Below are 18,748 nucleotides of genomic sequence, written 5' to 3' on the forward strand. Positions count from 1 at the left end.
ATCACTACGAACAAAGCTAGTGGAGGTGATGGAATTCCAGTTGAGCTATTCCAAATCCTGAAAGATGATGCTGTGAAAGTGCTGCACTCAATATGCCAGCACATTTGGAAAACTCAGCAGTGGCCACAGGACTGGAAAAGGTCAGTTTTCATGCCAATCCCAAAGAAAGGCAATGCCAAAGAATGCTCAAACTACCACACAATTGCACTCATCTCACATGCTAGTAAAGTAATGCTCAAAATTCTCCAAGCCAGGCTTCAGTAATACATGAACCATGAACTTCCTGATGTTCAAGCTGGTTTTAGAAAAGGCAGAGGAACCAGAGATCAAATTGCCAACATCTGCTGGATCATGGACAAAGCAGGAGAGTTCCAGAAAAGCATCTATTTCTTCTTTATTGACTATGCCAAAGCCTTTGACTGTGTGGATCACAATAAACTGTGGAAAATTCTGAAAGAGATGGGAATACCAGACCACCTGATCTGTCTCTTGAGAAATCTGTATGCAGGTCAGGAAGCAACAGTTAGAACTGGACATGGAAACATAGACTGGTTCCAAATAGGAAAAGGAGTATGTCAAGGCTGTATATTGTCACCCTGCTTATTTAACTTATATGCAGAGTACATCATGAGAAATGCTGGACTGGAAGAAACACAAGCTGGAATCAAGATTTCCGGGAGAAATTTCAATAACCTCAGATATGCAGATGACACCTCCCTTATGGCAGAAAGTGAAGAGGAATTCAAAAGCCTCTTGATGAAAATGAAAGTGGAGAGTAAAAAAGTTGGCTTAAAGCTCAACATTCCGAAAACGAAGATCATGGCATCTGGTCCCATCACTTCATAGGAAATAGATGGGGAAACAGTGGGAAAAGTGTCAGGCTTAATTTTTGAAGGCTCCAAAATCACTGCAGATGGTGACTGCATCCATGAAATTAAAAGACGCTCGCTCCTTGGAAGGAAAGTTATGACCAACCTAGAAAGCATATTCAAAAGCAGAGACATTACTTTGCCAACAAAGGTCCATCTAGTCAAGGCTTTGGTTTTTCCTGTGGTCATGTATGGATGTGAGAGTTGGACTGTGAAGAAGGCTGAGCACTGAAGAATTGATGCTTTTGAATTGTGGTGTTGGAGAAGACTCTTGAGAGTCCCTTGGACTGCAAGGAGATCCAACCAGTCCATTCTGAAGGAGATCAGCCCTGGGATTTCTTTGGAGGGAATGATGCTGAAGCTGAAACTCCCATACTTTGGCCACCTCATGCGAAGAGTTGACTCATTGGAAAAGACTCTGATGCTGGGAGGGATTGAGGGCAGGAGGAGAAGGGGACGACAGAGGATGAGATTGCTGGATGGCATCACTGACTCGATGGACATGAGTCTGGGTGAACTCCGGGAGTTGGTGATGGACAGGGAGGCCTGGCATGCTGGGATTCATGGGGTCACAAAGAGTCGTACACAACTGAGCGACTGTACTGAAGTGACGTATATATGGTATCATGTCATATGCAAATAGTGAAAGCTTTACTTCTTTTCTGATCTGGATTCCTTTTATTTATTTTCTTCTCTGATTGCTGTAGCTAGGACTTCAGAACTATGGTGAATAATAGTGGTGAAAGTGGACACCCTTTTCTTGTTCCTGACCTTAGGGAAATGCTCTCAGTGTTTCACCATTGAGAATAATGGTTGCTATAGGCTTATCATATATGGCCTTTACTATGTTTAGGTCAGTTCATTCTATGCCCATATTTTGAAGAGTTTTAATCATAAATGGTTGATGAGTTTTGTCAAAGACTTTTTCAGCATCTATTGAGACTATCATATGGGTTTTATCTTTCAATTTGTTAATATGCTGTATCACATTGATGGATTTGCATATATTGAAGAATCCTTGCATTCCTGGGATAAACCCAACTTGATCATAGTGAATGAGTTTTTTCATGTGTTGCTGAATTGTTTGCTAAAATTTTGTTGGGGATTTTTGCATCTATATTCATCAGTGATATTGGCCTGCAGTTTTTTTTGTGTTGTCTTTGTCTGGTTTTGGTATCAGGGTGATGGTGGCCTTGTAGAATGACCTTGGAAGTGTTCCTTCCTCTGAAATTTTTTGAAAGAGTTTTAGAAGGATAGGCATTAGCTCTCCTCTAAATGTTTGATAGAATTCTCCTGTAAAGCCATCTAGTCTTGGCGTTTTGTTTTTGGGGGGATTTTTGATCATAGCTTCAATTTCAGTGCTTGTAATTGGGTTGTTCATAATTTCTATTTCATCCTGGTTCAGTCTTGGAAGATTGAACTTTTCTAAGAATCTATTCATTTCTTCCAGGATATCTAATTTATTGCCATATAGTTCTTCATAATAGTCTCTTATAATCCTTTGTATTTCTGCATTGTCTCTTGTAACCTCTCCTTTTTCATTTCTTATTGTATTTATTTGATTCTTCTCTCTTTTTTTCTTGATGAGCCTAGCTAAAGCCTTGTCAATTTTGTTTATCTTTTCAAGAACCAGCTTTTAGTTTTATTAATCTTTACTATTATTTCTTTCTTTTTCATTTATTTCTGCTCAGATTTTTATGATTTATTTCCTTCTACTAATTTTGAGGGGTTTTTGTTCTGCTTTTTCCAGTTGTATTAGGTGTAAAGTTAGGTTGCCTATTTGATGCTTTTCTTTTTTTCTTGAGGTAGGATTTTTTTGCCATAAACTTCCCTCTTAGAACTGCTTTTGCTGCATCCCATAGGTTTTGAGTTGTCGTGTTTCATTGTCATTTGTTTCTAGACATTTTTTTTATTTCCCTTTTGATTTCCTCAGTAACCTGTTGGTTATTTAGAAAAGTATTGTTTATTCTCTGTGTGTTTGTGTTTCTTACGGTTTTCTTTCTTGTAATTGATATCTAGTCTCATAGTTGTAGTTGGAGAAGATGCTTGATATGATTTCAATTTTCTTAAATTTACTGAGGTTTGATATGTGACCCAAGATGTGGTCTATCCTGGAGAATGGTCCATGTGCATTTGAGAAGGTGAATTTGGATGGAATGTCCTGAAGATATCAATGAGATCCATCTCATCTAATGTATCATTTGACATGTGTTTCCTTGTTAATTTTCTGTTTTGATGATCTGTCCATTGGTGTGAGGGGGTGTTAAAGTCTCCTACTATTTTTGTGTTACTGTTAATTTCTCCATTTATGTCTGTTAGTGTTTGTCTTATGTACTGAGGTGCTCCTATGTTGGGTGCATAGATATTTACAGTTGCTATGTCTTCCTCTTGGATTGATCCCTTGATCATTATGTAATGTCCTTCCTTATCTCTTGCAATCTTCTTTATTTTAAGGTCTATTTTGTCTGATATGAGGATTGCTATCCAGCTTTCTTTTGCTTCCAATTTGCATGGAATATATTTTTCCATCCCCTCATTTTCAGTCTATATATGTCTTTAGGTCTGAAGTGGGTTTCTTGTAGCCAGCATATACATGGATCTTGTTTTTGTATCCATTCAGACAGTCTGTGTCTTTTGGTTGGAGTGTTTAATCCATTTACATTTAAAGTAATTATTGATATATGTGTTCCTATTGCCATATTCTTAATTGTTTGGGGTTGATTTTGTAGCTCTTTTTTCTTCTCTTATATTTCTTGACTATATAAGTCCCTTTAACATTTGCTGTAAAGCTGGTTTGGTGTAACTGAATTCTCTTAACTTTCACTTGTCTGAAAAGCTTTCTATTTCTCCATCAATTTTGAATGAGATTCTTGTAGGTAATGTAATATTGGTTGTATATTCTTTCCCTTTCAACACTTTAAATATATCCTGCCATTCCCTTCTGGCCTGCAGAGTTTCTGCTGAAAGATCAGCTGTTAAGTGTATGGGATTTCCATTTTATGTTACTTGTTGCTTTTCCCTTGGTGCTTTTAATATTCTTTCTTTGTGTTTAGTATTTGTTAGTTTGATTAGTATGTGTCTTGGAGTGTTTCTCCTTGGGTTTATGCTGTATGGGACTCTTTGTGCTTCTTGGACTTGATTGACTTTCCTTTTCCATGTTGGGGAAATTTTCAACTATAATCTCTTCAAAAAATTTCTCATATTCTTCCTTTTTCTCTTCTTCTGGGACCCCTATAATTTGAATGTTGGTGTGTTTGATATTGTCCCAGAGGTCTCTGAGACAATCCTCAGTTCTTTTCATTCTTTTTATTTTATTCTGCTCTTCAGAAGTTATTTCCAACATTTTATCTTCCAGCTCACTGATTCATTCTTCTGCTTCAGATATTCTGCTATTGATCCCTTCTAGAGTATTTTTAATTTCAGTAATTGTGTTGTTTGTCTCTGTATGTTTATTCTTTAATTCTTCTAGGTCTTTGTTAATTGTCTTGCATTTTCTCCATTTTGTTTTCAAGGCTTTTGATCATCTTTACTATCATTATTCTGAAGTCTTTTTCAGGTAGTTTGCCTATTTCCTCTTCATTGATTTGGACTTCTGTGTTTCTAGCTTGTCCCTTCATCTGTGTAGTATTTTTCTGTGTTTTCTTTTTTTTTTAACATATTGATTTAAATTTTCTTTTTACCTGGCTTCAAGGTTGAATTCTTTATTCCTTTGGGCTTATGCCCTCCTCAGATTGGTCCTGTGGTTTTTGTAAGCTTCATATAAGGTGAGGTTTGTGCTGAGTTTTTGTTTGTTTGTTTGTCTTTCCTCTGATGATTGGGTTTGTATTTTTGTTTTGTTTGTCATTTAGATGAGGCATCCTGCACAGGGTGTCCTGGTGGTTGGGTGATGCTGGGTCTTGTATTACACTAGTTTCCTCTGCGTGAATTCTCCCTATTTGATACTCCCTAGTGTCAGTTCTCTGGGTGTCTAGGGTCTTGGAGTCAGTACTCCCACTCCAAAGGCTCAGGGTTTGATCTCTGGTCAGGAACAAAGAATCCACAGTGGTTTGTTATGGCATTAAGTGAGATTAAAACAAATATCCAAAAACAAGAAACCAAAGATGAACCCAGACAAATGGTAATTACAAAATCAGGCAAATAATAATTAAAATAATGAAATATCAGATCAGATCAGATCAGTCACTCAGTTGTGTCCGACTCTTTGCGACCCCATGAATCTCAGCACGCCAGGCCACCCTGCCCATCACCAACTCCCGGAGTTCACTCAGACTCATGTCCATCAAGTCAGTGATGCCATCCAGCCATCTCATCCTCTGTTGTCACCTTCTCCTCCTGCCCCCAATCCCTCCCAGCATCAGGGTCTTTTCCAATGAGTCAACTCTTTGCAAGAGGTGGCCAAAGTACTGGAGTTTCAGTTTAGCATAGTTCCTTCCAAAGAAATCCCAGGGCTGATCTTCTTCAGAATGGACTGGTTGGATCTCCTTGCAGTCCAAGGGACTCTCAAGAGTCTTCTCCAACACCATAGTTCAAAAGCATCAATTCTTCAGTGCTCAGCCTTCTTCACAGTCCAACTCTCACATCCATACATGACCACAGGAAAAACCATAGCCTTGACCAGACGGACCTTTGTTGGCAAAGTAATGTCCCTGCTTTTGAATATGCTATCTAGGTTGGTCATAACTTTCCTTCCAAGGAGTAAGTGTCTTTTAATTTCATGGCTGCAGTCACCATCTGTAGTGATTTTGGAGCCCAGAAAAATAAAGTCTGACATGGTTTCCACTGTTTCCCCATCTATTTCCCATGAAGTGGTGGGACCGGATGCCATGATCTTCGTTTTCTGAATGTTGAGCTTTAAGCCAACTTTTTCACTCTCCACTTTCACTTTCATCAAGAGGATTTTGAGTTCCTCTTCACTTTCTGCCATAAGGGTTGTGTCATCTGCGTATCTGAAGTTATTGATATTTCTCCCGGAAATCTTGATTCCAGTTTGTGTTTCTTCCAGTCCAGCGCTTCTCATGAAGTACTCTGCATAGAAGTTAAATAAACAGGGTGACAATATACAGCCTTGACGAACTCCTTTTCCTATTTGGAACCAGTCTGTTCTTCCATGTCCAGTTCTAACTGTTGCTTCCTGACCTGCATACAGATTTCTCAAGAGGCAGATCAGGTGATCTGGTTTCCCATGTCTTTCAGAATTTTCCACAGTTTATTGTGATCCACACAGTCAAGGCTTTGGCATAGTCAATAAAGAAGAAATAGATGTTTTTCTGGAACTCTCCTTCTTTTTCTATGATCCAGCGGATGTTGGGAATTTGATCTCTGGTTCCTCTGCCTTTTCTAAAACCAGCTTGAACATCAGGAAGTTCACAGTTCATGTGTTACTGAAGCCTGACTTGAAGAATTTTGAGCATTACTTTACTAGCATGTGAGATGAGTGCAATTGTGCGGTAGTTTGTGCATTTTTGGCATTGCCTTTCTTTGGGATCGGCATGAAAACTGACCTTTTCAAGTCCTGTGGCCACTGCTGAGTTTTCCAAATTTGCTGGCATATTGAGTGCAGCACTTTCACAGCATCATCTTTCAGGATTTGGAATAGCTCAACTGGAATTCCATCACCTCCACTAGCTTTGTTCATAGTGATGCTTTCTAAGGCCCACTTGACTTCACATTCCAGGATGTCTGGCTCTAGGTCAGTGATCCCACCATCGTGATTATCTGGGTCATGAAGATCTTTTTTGTACAGTCCTTCTGTGTATTCTTGCCATCTCTTCTTAATATCCTCTGCTTCTGTTAGGTCCATACCATTTCTGTCCTTTTTTGAGATCATCTTTGCATGAAATGTTCCTTTGGTATCTCTGATTTTCTTGAAGAGATCCCTAGTCTTTCCCATTCTGTTGTTTTTCTCTATTTCTTTGCATTGATCGCTGAAGAAGGCTTTCTTATCTCTTCTTGCTATTCTTTGAAACTCTGCATTCAGATGTTTATATCTTTCCTTTTCTCCTTTGCTTTTCGCTTCTCTTCTTTTCACAACTCTATGGCGCGCCCATCGCAGCTGCCTGCACTGTGGCACGCCCTATAATGAAATATACACATAAACATATACACCCAATGAGCAAAGTGAAAACAGTCCAACAAAAATAAAGTACAGTAGATTGACCCAGTCAACAAAGTAAATCAAAAATTATATCTATCAGTTAAGAACAAAACTAACTACAGCACAAATGGGAAAATAAAACTAAAGCAAGGTGCCAGGTGGGGAATAAAGTAGTGAAAGCAAAATGAACAAGTATGTTGAGAGGAAAGGAAAGAAAGAAAAGAAAGCAAGAATAGAAAATAAAGAAAAGAAAAAAAATGGAAGAAGAAAAAAAAAAAAGAAAGCTCCACAGAACTGCAAAAGCCCAGTGTAGAGGCAGGGGATTATAGCAACAATAAAAAGTGTGACTGAATATACACATATATATATACCCTCATAAGCAAAGTCCAGCAAAATAAAGTACAATAGATTGACCTGCAAACAAAGGAAACTAAAAATTATATCTACCAGAACAAAACTAACTAAAGCACAAACTGGAAAACAAAACTAAAGCAAGGTGCCAATTGGGGAATAAAGCAATTAAAGTTTTTCCTTCTGGCTTACTTCACTCTGTATAATAGGCTCCAGTTTCATCCACCTCATTAGAACTGACTCAAATGTATTCTTTTTAATGGCTGAGTAATACTCCATTGTGTATATGTACCCCAGCTTTCTTATCCATTCATCTGCTGATGGACATCTAGGTTGCTTCCATGTCTTGGCTATTATAAACAGTGCTGCGATGAACATTGGGGTACATGTGTCTCTTTCCCTTCTGGTTTCCTCAGTGTGTATGCCCAGTAGTGGGGTTGCTGGATCATAAGGCAGTTCTATTTCCAGTTTTTTAAGGAATCTCCACACTGTTCTCCATAGTGGCTGTACTAGTTTGCATTCCCACCAACAGTGTAAGAGGGTTCCCTTTTCTCCACACCCTCTCCAGCATTTATTATTTGTAGACTTTTGGATCGCAGCCATTGTGACTGGTGTGAAATGGTACCTCATAGTGGTTTTGATTTGCATTTCTCTGATAATGAGTGATGTTGAGCATCTTTTCATAAATACAGTATACTAACGCATATATATGGAATTTAGAAAGATGGTAACAATAACTCTGTATACGAGACAGCAAAAGAGACACTGATATATAGAACAGTCTTATGGACTCTGTGGGAGAGGGAGAGGGTGGGAAGATTTGGGAGAATGGCAATGAAACATGTAAAATATCATGTAGGAAACGAGTTGCCAGTCCAGGTTCGATGCACGATGCTGGATGCTTGGGGCTGGTGCACTGGGACGGCCCAGAGGGATGGTATGGGGAGGGAGGAGGGAGGAGGGTTCGGGATGGGGAACACATGTATACCTGTGGCGGATTCAGTTTGATATTTGGCAAAACTAATACAATTATGTAAAGTTTAAAAATAAAACAAAATTAGAAAAAAAAAGAAAAAAAAAGCAATTAAAGTAAAACTAACAAAATGTTGAGAAGAAAATAAAGAAAGAATAGATATGCAAAGTTAAATAGAGGCAGGAAAAGCCTCTTGATAAAAGTGAAAGTGGAGAGTGAAAAGTTGGTTTAAAGCTCAACATTCAGAAAACGAAGATCATAGCATCCGGTCCCATGGCATCCGGTCATGGGAAATGGATGGGGAAACAGTGGAAACAGTGTCAGACTTTATTTTTGGGGGTTCCAAAATCACTACAGATGGTGACTGCAGCCATGAAATTAAAAGACGCTTACTCCTTGGAAGAAAAGTTATGACCAACCTAGATAGCGTATTCAAATGCAGAGACATTACTTTGCCAACAAAGGTCCGTCTGGTCAAGGCTATGGTTTTTCCTGTGGTCATGTATGGATGTGAAAGTTGGACTGTGAAGAAGGCTGAGCGATGAAGAATTGATGCTTTTGAACTGTGGTTCAAGAGCCTTGGAGAAGGCTCTTGAGAGTCCCTTGGACTGCAAGGAGATCCAATCAGTCCATTCTGAAGGAGATCAGCCCTGGGATTTCTTTGGAAGGAATGATGCTGAAGCTGAAACTCCAGTACTTTGGCTGCCTCATGGGAAGAGTTGACTCATTGGAAAAGGCTCTGATGCTGGGAGGGATTGGGGGCAGGAGGAGAAGGGGACGACAGAGGATGAGATGGCTGGATGGCATCTCTGACTGGATGGACGTTAGTCTGGGTGAACTCCAGGAGTTGGTGATGGACAGGGAGGCTTGGTGTGCTGCGATTCATTGGTTCACAAAGAGTCAGACATGACTGAGCAACTGAACTCAACTGAAAGAACATTTATATGTATTAAAGATTAACTGAAAGGGGAAATGGACAGTAGGAAAAGCAAACAAAGGAATAAATGTAGAAAAATAATAATAGGTTTAATAAATTTAAAAAAAAAAAAGGAAAAGAAAAAAAAAAGAGAGAAAACTTCACAGAACTGCAAAAGCCCAATGTAGAGGCAGAGGTTTATAACAACAATTAAAAATGTTACTGAGGAAAACAAAAAAGCTTAAAAGTTTATTTAGATTTCAAACTGCCAATAAAATCAGCAACTACAACAGAGGGGAGGAAAAAAAAAAGAAAAAAAAATCCAGAAAAATATACAGAACAAGCCAAGACATAAGAATAACAATGTTTTTCTTGAGTCACTGCTGTCAGAGTCCTTTCCCTCTCTGGGAGTCACAGTCCACCTCACCTCCCTAGGATGCCCTCCAACACTGTGCTGGTCTCTGGACTTTCTGTGGGGGCAGCTCAGATTCTGATCTGGTCGTACTCCTTTGTGTTCTTGCCTCCAATGTTCACAGCTATCAGAACTAGTGTGTTTTCTTTTATGGGAGCTCTTAATGACCTTTTATATATTCCATAGACACAGAGTCGGCCTAGTTGATCACGTGGATTTAATCTGCAGCTTGTACAGCTAGTGGGAAGGTTTTGGGTCTTCTTCCTTAGCCACACTGCCCCTGGATTTCAAGTGTGGTTTTATGTCCACCTTTGTATGTGGGTCGTCCACTGAGATTTGCTCCTGGAGCTGTCCTGGAGGACTTGGGTCTGCCCCAGTGAGGGCCAGGTGTGGAGGTGATGCAGCTGCATGGGTCGCAGGGGCTCTGGCAGCATCAGGAACTCAGGGGAGTTGGTGGCTAGGGCAGCAGGAGATATAGGGCTCTAGAAGGGTATTGCAACCAGTACTGGCCAATACACTCGAGTATTCTTTCGTGAAGAATCCCCCTGTCTGACAGAGAAACCTGGCAGGCCACAGTCTACAGGTCACAATGAGTTGGACACAACTGAAGCAACCCTGCGTGCATAGATGCAAGACTTTTTTTGCATGTGTCAGCTCTGCCCCAGTGAGAGCTGAGTGTGAATGTGGTGCAGCTGCTTGAATTGTGGGGACCCTGGCGGCGCCAAGTGTGCCTGAACACGGACTGCCTCCACTGCAGGACTTATGGCCCTCTCACAGTCTTTTTTTTCCAGCCTCTTGTAGCTGTTGATCAGAAGGCTTCTTTGGCCAGTCTTTCTGTAGCTCTGCCCGTTCAGGCACTTAAAGGGCTCCCTTGCCTGGGGTCCTTCTCTGTTGTTCCACTCATCAGGCACATAGAAGAGGCCCCCTGGCTGGGGTCCTACTCTGTAGATCAACGCATCAGGCACTAAAGGAGTAACCTGGGTGGGGTCCTGGTCTGTAGTTCAACGTGTCAGGAGTCTGATGTGCCAGCCTCTGTACTGTACAGCTGCCAATGCTGGCCTCTCCAAAGACCAGCCTGGGTCAAATCTACCAAGAGGGATTTCACCCAAAATGAAAGGCCCTTTACTTGAGTTTCAAAAGCCAGTGCACAAGAACACAACCGAGATCTCTGACTCAGCGGAAACTCTGTATTGCCTCCACGTGGGCAGGCCTCCTTGGAATGCAACAGATGACTAGAGGGTCTGCCCTTGGCAGTGATCAGCAGAACTCTTGAATGATTTATTTAAAGAAGAAAAAGAACCTGGAATAATAGAATTTCTTGGGGGAATTAAGAATGGTCTGCATGGATTTGTTTGTGTTATCTCAACCTAATAAAAAATAAGCAAAAGGTCACTGCAACCCCGTTTTCTGCAAGTCCCCCAAATCCCTCTTACTCCACTCCATGACTCTTTTTATACGTTTTACCTCAGATTTCCATCCCCCCATATGCCTGTTGACAGAACGTCTCTCCTTTGATGAAAATTTCAGAATTGTTACATTTCTCATTCATAAATGTCTTGTCTTAATGTCATAAATGGCTTGTAAAGGAAAGACTTAACTTCACAAAACGAGTCCAGAGCAATAGCAGCATTTGCCATCAACGTAAATTATCAGTTCTCATTGGCTGCTTCTTCCTCCCATTGTGGAAGACACAGGTATCGACTTTAAATTTCAGGGAAAATGACTGCTTGGAATTATGTTCAGATGTTGGCATTTGCAATAGAGTAGACCCTTGACATTTGCAGACTTGGTATTCCAAGTTTTGTCTATTCATAAACCAATATGTCATGGAATTTGTAATTTTGCTGAGGCATGAAGTTGAATCTTGCCTAATGCAAAGGCTGGAACAAACCCTTGATATGATACAGATTTTGTTTCTTTGTGATAAATGATACTTAAAAGTGATCTTGGCTTTGTGGTGTGAGGAAATATGGGATATTTGCAACTTTTATGTTGAATTGCTTAAGACATTCAAGTGAGTTTTTCTGTAATTCTTGATAATAATTCATTATGAATCTTAATAATTCTTATGAATGAAAGAACAATGTGTTGTCTATCAAATGGCAATAACATTATTTAACTTTAGGACATTCAGTTATTTCTGGGAGACAGCAAGGCTTTGGGGAAGGAGCCAGGGACTACAAGTAGACTTACAGACCATGCTAGGAATTCATGTTAATTCTTCCTGCAAGCAAAGCTGTACTCAGATGACTGAGGATAATTAATGCCAGAGTTCTATGTCCTATGATGAATTATCTCTTTGTCATTTACTGCCTCAATTTTTCTCCTACCTTGAACATGTTCTCATATGTCAAGTAAGTCATTTCACTGTTTTACAGTAGAGTTCTGACTCCATAATATCTCAGTCTTATTGTCTTAAATTATAAAATTTCAGCTTATAAATTTCAGATTTAGTCATCTACATGCGAGTTGTCTAGATACTTCTTTCTGTTAAAAAAAAAAAAATCCTGGAACTACACTATTTCCCTTCTAAGTGGAAAATTTTTTCCTACTGGGGAATGCCTACTTTTCATGCTTCTGTTCAAAGGGTTTTTGTAAACCTTTACAACTATGGGTACTATAGTAAAATCCAATTTGGTGCCACACAAGAAAATTCACCATGATGTCAAAGTTTTGATTGCTTTTGGAAGCCAACTTTTCTGACTCTCTTGTTACTATGGCTTTACGCTCACCACCTGGAGTGTCTTCAAATAAAATAGAAATGCCCACTGTGAATAGGCTGTGAGGATTAACTGAGGATTTATTAGAACAGGGCTTGATACAAGGAGTTCAGAAAGTTTTAGATTAATTCTGCTAAACCACAACAATACCTCCCTGGACTCTGCTATAAAACACTGTGTGGAGGAATGGGGTCTTTCTCATCCTTGAGTCCTGCAGTGTCCAGCACAGCATGTACTACAGGGGCACTAACAAATATATGTGCTGTGTCCAGGATATGTGCCCAATACAGATGTGTTTGGATGATCGGTTGTCATCTTCGATAAGAGGCATTCTACAAATTCTGGCCTCATTATAGATGCCTTCATTCAAACACAATCTCCCATAAAATGTTCTCTTTCAAGCCAAAGTTTGACAATTTTCTCAGGAATAGACTTTTGATTAGCTGTTGAGATTCACACAAAGTGTAATGATAAAATTCTGTATGTTTGAATTGTAACTCTTGATAGTAAAATCACTACCATTATATACTAGTCCATTCAAAACACCGTGGCTAATTAGGTTCACACACCTGACAGATGGTTTTTCCTCTCCTAAATTGATTAAAAGCAATTTAATTACCGTCAAAAGAATTCACGTCTAATTCAGGAAACAAATATGAAATTGATTCATCTGATGAAAGCACAGCTATAACTTGTCATCTGAACATAGAGTGAGTGTGGTATAGTTTTTCCAAGTACAAAATACTTAAAGAAAAAAATCATCAACTGATTCATCAACACTTGTCTTAATAATTAATTGTATATTTACAGAGGAAAATGTCAAAATATACATTCTAAGTGGACCCTGCTGGTTTCAACCAATTATTAATTTAATGGGTGTTTAGATTGAAATACCAGTTCAGCTGCTTACTTGATATGAAACATCAAGCAAGTTATTTAAATACCCCAGTTTTATCACTTATAAAATGGGACTAATTATACTTCTTTCACAGGGATTGTTAGGAACATTTGGTGAGACATTGAGGAACCTAAGGTTCTAAGCAGAACACATTAGATATAGGTTGTTACTTACTGCTTTTTTACTTAATTATTATTCCTATGACTAAGATAATATTTATGAACAGGTTTACTTTCAAGAGACTTCCCTGTTGGCTCAGACGGTAAAGCGTCTGTCTACAATGTGGGAGACCTGGGTTTGATCCCTGGGTTGGGAAGATCCCCTGGAGAAGGAAATGGCAATCCACTCCAGGACTATTGCCTGGAAAATCCCATGGACAGAGGAGCCTGGTAGGCTACAGTCCATGGGGTCGCAAAGAGTCGGACATGACTGAGCAACTTCACTTCACTTCACTTCACTTTACTTTCAAGAAGTAATATCATTAATAAACAAAACTTATCAAGTGATCCTGAAATATATATGGAGAATAAAAAGTACAATGGAGCATACTGATGCCCTCAAGGAACTAAGTGGAAAATAAAGTCAGACATTATAAAAATATTGATGGTGAGATAAAATCAGAATCCAGAGGTACATACTAAGGAGACCAACTTGAGAGTCAGTTGAACAGGGAGCATCAGAAACATCTACCTGGAAGAGTGAAACCTGAGCAGTATTTTGAAGGGAAGCAAAGTATTAGGCCCCAAAAGAGGAAATGGGAAAGGGTTCCCCAGGGAGAAAAAAGGGGTGAGTTTGAGGGCACAGGTGCATGAGGGTTTTCGGCTTTTCATGAACAGAATGTAGGTTAGTGCTATCTGGGTAATAGGTAGGCAGAAAAGATACAGTAAAGAATTTCCATTCTATGGGAGCTACAGCTAGAGCATTGAGATAAATAAAATCCAAATCGCTCTGGCTGATATAGACAGACTGTAGCTAGCATAGGGGTGCTTGGAGCTTTTAGTTCTCTTGACTTAAGACAAGGCTTAGAATGATAGCGCTTAGAACATTAGGGTCAATATAGTTGAGATGAGTTGACTTGAGGACCTAGGATTAGGAGAACAGAGTGTTCCACAGCAGAAGGTGTGATGGAAAGTGTCCTGGGCTTCCTCAGCTGTTAGTTTGCTCTTCAGACTGTGCACATTCAGGCTGAGAACAGACCCATGTTTCAGTGAGAGTCGGCAAGATATGGACCTTCCAGAAAACACAGGTGTAGCATCCGTGAGCAGCTGCTCTTGCAAACTTCTTTCTTTAGGGGGCTGGGAGTCAGTTTACAGGAGGAGGTGGCTGGGCTGGTACACTATTCCTAGGTTTCCTGCTGAAGATGGTCTCATTCAGATTGAAAAGGGTGTAACAGTGGGAGTTGGGAGGTAAAATCCACCCCAGCTGACCACTCTGGTTCTACATAACATTCTAAAAGGGACTGCAAGATGGACTCAGTTCATGCTTGAGTATGGCATGGCTTTCACAGAGCACGAGGGAGAGGAGATGCAGGCTTCACTCCAGGGAGTTCTCTGAATCATCCCATTCATTCCTGGGTCTCAGGTGACTCCTGAGGAAGAGCTTAAGCCCAGTACTGGGAAGGATGATGAGAGAAACATCAGTCATGATGAAAATTCTGGGGCAGACAGAAGCAAGGAGAGATGCAGGAAGCAATTCCTATTGACACTGTACTCAGTAGTGGACCTTCCCATAAACACTGGACCTACTGTAGAGATGCAACCTAACACTGGCCATTCCACACAACTGAATGCACTTCCATTCAAACCTAAATATATGTTAATTTTGATAAGGCATATCCCTAGCAAGTAATTTTGGTTTAAAAATCCAACAGTCATTAAGCCTAGTTACCACTGTTCCTGCTATATACTCAATAATAAACAAAGAAACAAACAAAAAACCCAAAGTGGTCAGAGAATGCCTCTTGAGTGAGTGGGGTCCAAGAAAGATATCAGAGGTCAGAGACCTGAATTTACAGGGAGAAGAGTGGAAATCCTTCAGGTGAGGGAGTGAAGGGCCACTGTGCTTGTGTGAGTTTTGGTGTGCATCATACAGGACCTGGTGGATGTGAGCATAAGCTGTGTCCAATTGAGCAGTAAAGCTATTCAGGAGGAATCAATGTGTAATCAGTTGAGCTGAGGCAAAGCATAGCTCCAGCCAATGACAGGCAAATCCTTACCATCTGGAAATATTCCCATGGCTAAACTGAATAGAAGCCAAAATTGGAAATGTGGCTGTAGAACTAAGAATACTGTCTTCAAATTCCAGCTCTACAGTGTACCAGGAGGGTGACTTATAGCAAGGCACTAATTCTGACCAAACCTCACTTTCTTCATTTGTAAAACAATCTAAAAATAAACTTATATGTCTTATATGATTCAAGAGGAAATTAAATGATATAATAAGCTTCATGGTTTTAGCTTTATCTCTGGTACGAAGTAAAATGTCAGTGACTTCTAGATGGTAGTAGCAGTAAAACGTCTTCCTCACCTTGCACCCTATTGGGATTTAGGATTCACTCTCCAGGCTTCTTTTCATTCTACTTGCCTAAAAAGTAATTATAAATGTGTTTCCATGGCAATGCCATACTGAACTGCTCACCACTTCTTAACTCTTCAAATCTTACACCAATAATTCCATTTCCTCTCCTCAAGAGTCTGTTTTCTAAACTCTTCTGTTATCTTGTTTATTGCAAAGTTTTTTTCAAGGACTACCTCAAGTGTCACCTACTCTTTGGAATCTTCCTTAATTCATCAGGAAGAACCATTTGTTATACATATTAGCTGGACCTTAAATGGTACCCTGACCAACTAACTACCACCAAGGCAGTTAGTCACTTTGACCACCATACTGAAACTTGGTGAGTTTCAATAGATGAGATCCTTGCTTGGTACAGGCTCTCATTGTGCTGGCCAGAAATTACAACATCTTCATCTAATACCTAACCAGAGACATGGTTTCTAATAGACAAGCATCTTTTATTTTTAGATGAGATTAAAAATCTGTTCTACAAATTTTAAGCATCCTTTGCAGATAATTATTTTTTAAGGACTCACCTACATTTCTTTAGAAACAGAAGCTATTTTCCCAAGAAGGAATATGTTTTTGACAGACATCTTCATTCACTAACTTGTTCATTCTATGGTCTATTAATTTCTTTGTTCAAGAAATATTAAGTTAATCTTATGCAAAAATTATTGTAGTATAGTCATTGGAATGCTAATATGAATAACAATGTAGTCCTTCATATCAAATAGCCAAACAACTGGTAGTAATAATATAAAATTACCCATGCAATTGCATATAGAGTGTAAAGGTTATAAAAGAGATATGCCCAGTGCATTTGAGTGTGCAATGGATAGGTTTCTAAGCAATATTACAAGAGAAGGTTACGTTTGTACTAAGAATGAATATAAATTATTTAAGTGGGAAAATGTGTTCTAGGAAAACACCATGTACTGTATTGAAAAAGAACATAAACTATTAAGTAATTATAAGTAAACCAACACAGGTGGAATTCAAGGTGTAGGCAAAAGTAGAAACAGATAACCTTTGAAATTTGCACAGGGATAAAATCTCTCCCTCTGTCTTTCCCCCAGCCTCTGTCTGATGGAGCCAAACTCTAACATCAAAATGTAAAGAGATGACAGATGGATAGTTGCTGTCATTAAGGAGACAACAGTGGCTGCAGGTAACTTGGAAATCATTAGCATGTAGATGGCTGTGGTAGAGTGTATGGAGTTATCCAGGAGCATATGCAAATTGGGTAGAAAAGTGAGTTTGAACACTGGGAAAGCATCAACACCCATGAGACGTTCTGTGGAAAAGCTTTCTGCAAGGGAGACTGATGAGAAGTAGGAGGAATATGATTGGCATTCATTAATAATAGTTTATAAAACTATTTTACAAGACCTTTATTTGGAACAAAATTCTAAATTTGTTAATTCTAAAGGAAAATTTTGACTCTAATTTCACAAAGTCTATGTCAGATAATTCTAAAGAAACTATAACGCCAGTAGCTTTACAGGAGGATGCTTGGGATTTAATTTCAAGGCTAAATGAAAGCAGGTCATTAAGTTCAGGAAACTTGTTCTGTGCAAAGTCTCCATTAGGGGTCAAATTAATGATTTATTGTTGCTTTGAAATTCTTTCTTAAAATATAGGTATACAGGTCTTTTGTCTTCTTTTACCCTTTTTGTTGCAATGACGAATGGGGTTATTTCCTTAATTTTTTTTTCTGATTTTTGGTTGTTAGTGTATAGGAATGAAAGGAATTTCTGTGTATTAATTTTGTATCCTGTGACTTTATTAAATTCATTGATTAGCTCTAGTAGTTTTCTAGTGGTATCTTTAGGATTTTCTCTGCATACTTTCATGTTATCTGCAAGCACTGACAGTTTTTCTTAAAACCAGTATGCAGAAGACTATAAAACACTGATGAAGGAAATAAAAAGTGATACAAAGAGAAATATTCTATGTTCTTGGATTGGAAGAATCAATATTGTGAAAATGATTGTAACACCCAAACCAATCCACAGACTCAATGCAATTCTTATCAAAGTATCAATGGCATTTTTCACAGAACTAGAGCAAAAAAAAAAAAAAAATTATAATTTGGATGGAAACACAAAAGGCCCCAAATACTCAAAGCAATTTTGAGAAAGAAAGGAAACTGAAGGAATGAAATAAATGAAATGAAATTGACATGAAGAAATCAAGTTCCCTGACTTCAGACTATACTACAAAGCTACAGTGATCAAAACAGTATGGTACTGGCACAAAAGCAGAAATATGGACCAATGGAATAGGATAGAAAGCCCGGAGATAAACCCATGCACCTGTGGTTACCTGATCTATGACAAAGGAGGCCAGGCTATAAAATAGAGAAAATACAACCTCTTCAATAAGTGGTGCTGGGAAAACTGGACAGTTACATGTAAAAGAATGAAATTAGAACACTTCCTAACACCATACGCAAAAATAAACTCAAAATGGATTAAAGACCTAGTGTAGGGCCAGACACTATAAAACTCTAAGAGGAAAACATGCAGAACACTCTGACATAAATCAAAGCAAGATCCTCTATGACCCAACTTCTAAAGTAGTGGAAATTAAAAAAAAAAATAAACAAATGGAACCTAACTAAACAGCAAAGGAAACCATAAACAAGATGAAAAGATAACCCTCAGATTGGGAAAAAATATTTGTAAGTGAAGCAACTGATAAGGATTAATTTCCAAAATATATAAGAATATTTTATTTATATATATAAATATAATATATAATTTATTTTCTATGAGACTTCCCTGTTGGCTCAGATGGTAAAGCATCTGCTTGCAATGCAGGAGACCTGGGTTTGACCACTGGGTTGGAAAGATCCCCTGGAGAAGGAAATGGCAACCCACTCCAGTACTCTTGCCTGGAAAATCCCATGGGCAGAGGAGCCTGGTAGCTACAGTCCATGGGGTCATAAAGAGTT

Source organism: Bos indicus, chromosome 4 (genome assembly GCF_029378745.1).
Source record: "Bos indicus isolate NIAB-ARS_2022 breed Sahiwal x Tharparkar chromosome 4, NIAB-ARS_B.indTharparkar_mat_pri_1.0, whole genome shotgun sequence".
NCBI lineage: Eukaryota > Metazoa > Chordata > Mammalia > Artiodactyla > Bovidae > Bos > Bos indicus.